This window comes from Hyaena hyaena, unplaced genomic scaffold (assembly GCF_003009895.1).
Source record: "Hyaena hyaena isolate Hyena2069 unplaced genomic scaffold, ASM300989v1 scaffold_707, whole genome shotgun sequence".
In the NCBI taxonomy this organism is placed as follows: domain Eukaryota; kingdom Metazoa; phylum Chordata; class Mammalia; order Carnivora; family Hyaenidae; genus Hyaena; species Hyaena hyaena.
In genome coordinates, this window is record NW_024081342.1 from 499,151 (window position 1) to 502,553 (window position 3,403).

The window sequence follows — 3,403 nt, forward strand, 5'->3', positions numbered from 1 at the left end:
CTGCCCTGTGCATTGTAGGATATTTAGCACCATCTCTGACTTCTACCCACTAGATGCCAATAGGTTCCTCCCAGTTGTGACAACCAAAAAATGTCTCCAGACATTGCCAAATTCCCCTGTGTGGCAAAATAACTCTCACTGAAAAATCATTGAACTAGATTATTCTTACTGTGGTTGTTTGTGCTATTAAGCCGGAGCAAATGCCCTCCAGAATTCCCTCAGTTGTATGGTTGCAGGTTAGCATTGGTGACAAGAAACATTTTGTATAAGATTTGGGAGGTAGATTGAAGCCTTAGATGTTTGATTATGTTCTGTGGTTGGTGCAGAGCACCAGGTTCTGTGGCCACCACTGTACATTGTCACTGGTCTGCTGGTGTATTTTGTGGCGTGGGTGGCGACCAGACCTGCAGCCCCTCCATCCAGCACCTGCCAGATCTCCTCTGTTACCTTCCCTGAGTCCTACGTTGAAGGGCACCATCTTTTCTTCCCAATTGCTTATCTATCTTCCCTATAGTGACTTTGGGCTCAACACTAAACAGAGGCAATAGCCTACACAGTCTGCTCTACCCTCACCCACAATTGAATAAGATTTAATTTCTATAATAAATCCTTTATGCTCTGCCACTCATAGCAGTTTTGTTTCTCTGATTGAAGACTGACTGGTATACTTGTAAGTGGGGGATTTGAGGGTACAGTGACATTTTGGAGGAGACCTGGAAGACTTTTCCAACATTCATCCTACCCTAGATAATTATTAGTCTAAGCCAAACCAGGTGGTACCACCCCTCTTGCCAGAGTTTGGTTCAGAGATGGGCAGAACTAAGTCCGTTTACACCATCAGGATGCAAGGGACGCTTGCTTGGCGTTTCTGGAAGTAAAAATTCAATCTATTTCATCCAACTAGAAATAAACACAAAAGTATGCTGTAACAGTTGCTGCTGGCATCCATCACGTGACCATGTGAGGACCCAGCTTTAGGATAAGGCTGATTCCATTGACAGCAAAGAGAAAAACCAAAAGAACCTAAGTCTGAAAATATCTTTGAGCTGTGGAATCAATAAACCCTGAAGCCTTCCCTACTTCTGAACTTCCTTTTGCATGAGATAATAAATTTCCCTATTGTTTAAGCCAGTCTGGCTGGAATTGTCATACTCTCACAGTAGCTTTGGAGTCTGGTTTAGACCTTGCATACAAATCATTCTCTTTTTAAAGATAATTTAACCTAGTCACGCTGGGGTGAAGACTCCATTTCTTTTTCAAATGTAGTATGCTGCTCCTGTTCAGGATTGGCAGTCCAGATGGTCTTACCCAATTTCAGTTGAGACTTCTCTGTCTACTTCTTTCAGCCCCAAACTTTACCTAACACTTTTGAGTTAAAAGCAAATGACGAACAGAATGCAGCAAAAACATTCTACAGGAAATTCAGGCATGTGTGATCTTGTTTCCATTAGGCCCTGGATTTACCTGAAAGATTTGGGCCTTCTCCAACTATGATCAACCCCTTGCTGTCCTGGGCCACCCACACTCAGCAGAAAATAAGCAATAATAGAAGTAGCAAGTTAAAATCTTCCTAGAGTATCAGTGCGTCCTCTTATTTATCTGGGGCTATTCTTGTCACTGTCAGCCTTTGGATCACTGCCCCCCTCTTTGGATACTCTGTCCATAGAGACAGTAGAGTAAAATAGAAGTCATGGAGGGGCTGCTGCTAGCAAAAGGTGTCTGTATACAGATGGCTACTGTGGCGAGGAAGGTCTTAGCTGGATTTCATCTACCGTCCACCCCATTGCCTGGCACCCCTGCACCAGGACACAAATGGCACAGCCCTGAGGGATAGTCAAGAACATGGGAATTAGGAGCGCCTGGGCGCCTCAGTAGGATAAGTGTCCGATTTTGGCTCAGGTCATGATCTCACGGTTCATGGGTTCAAGTCCCACACTGGGCTCTGTGCTAATAGCTCAGAGCCTGGAGCCTGCTTCGGATTCTGTATCTCCCTCTTCCTGTCCCTCCCCTGCTCGCTCTCTCTCTCTCTCTCTCTCTCTCTTTCTCTCTCAAAAATAAATAAACATTTAAAAAATTTTTTAAAAAAAGAACACTGGAATTAGACAAACTGAGGTTCAAAGCCTGTGCATTTACCAGAAAGTGGGTAATTTACCAGTTGCATGTCATGCAACCTCTCAAAGCCTCATTGTCTGTCATCAGGCATGGCACATTGGTGAAACTCAGTAAATACTGTTTTCTTGGTCTCCTCCTCCTCCACCTCTCCAGTGCTTTCACTGACCTTTTGGAGCCATGACCTCCTCCTCCTGGGCATTCATCAGGTCCTCTAGCTTTTAGCAGAATGGTGGGGGGGGTCTTAACTGCGGTTGCCCACACTCTGGCCACTGGAGGGATGCATATTAGGAAAAGCCTCCTGGCCAGGGGCAAGGCAAGCCATGAATACTTCCTGGTTGAGGAAATAGAGGAAGGCACACAGCCCACGGGACCAGAGTGTTACACTCTTCTCAGGGAAGAAATGGAGTTATCAAGAAAACTTGCCTCCATGTACCAATGGTGCCTTTGCCATATACTCATGTCATGCCTGACGTGGGGCACCTAAGCCTGGTGTTTCAAACTTGACACCAATGATTGTCAAGTTCACTTATAAACTAATGGCTTGAAAGAAGAATAATATGCACATAGCTGTGTTCCAGCAACCCTGAGCTTAATCTTGCTCTACTGTTGATTAACTATATGACTTCAGATAAGCCATTTCAGCTTCGTTTCCTTTGGAACCTAATTGGGGGATTATCTCACACAATCTCAGATCTTGTATCATTTGTATCATTTGGGGGTGGGGGTGGAATGAGTACATTATGAAAAGTGCCCTCCTCTGGTGTATTTTAAGGATCCAATGTCTTTTAGACTGGATAATCCCATGAAAGTCTTGGTTTCCTTAAGAGTCAAACAGAATGTGCATACTAGCCCACACCACTGAGGTGTAGACCATATTTGGTTAATTGAATATCATTATATGCTTTCAAACTGGCCCTGCATTTCAAAAAGCCTGTTTCTTACCAAGCAACACATATATTTTATATATAATAATTCAAAAATGTGCTGTAAGAAAGTAGCTGCCTTAAGAATATTTCTCTGGAGAAGCCAATTGTTTGGGAACAGGGATACATTCTGCCACTTGTAAAAAGAAGCGGTGGGGGGGAGGGAGGGAAGGAGATGAGAGGCACAAATAATATTGACAGATGAAGAGAATAACTGTTTTTGTTGCGTGCGTCGTGTGGAGGTGTTGCACATACCAAATTATGACATCACCGTTGGAGTAATGGCTGCAGCTGCTGCCTTTGTAAGGTGATCCACAACAGCCCACGCTAATAAGCCCAGCAACGTGTCCAAGTCACTTCACATAAGG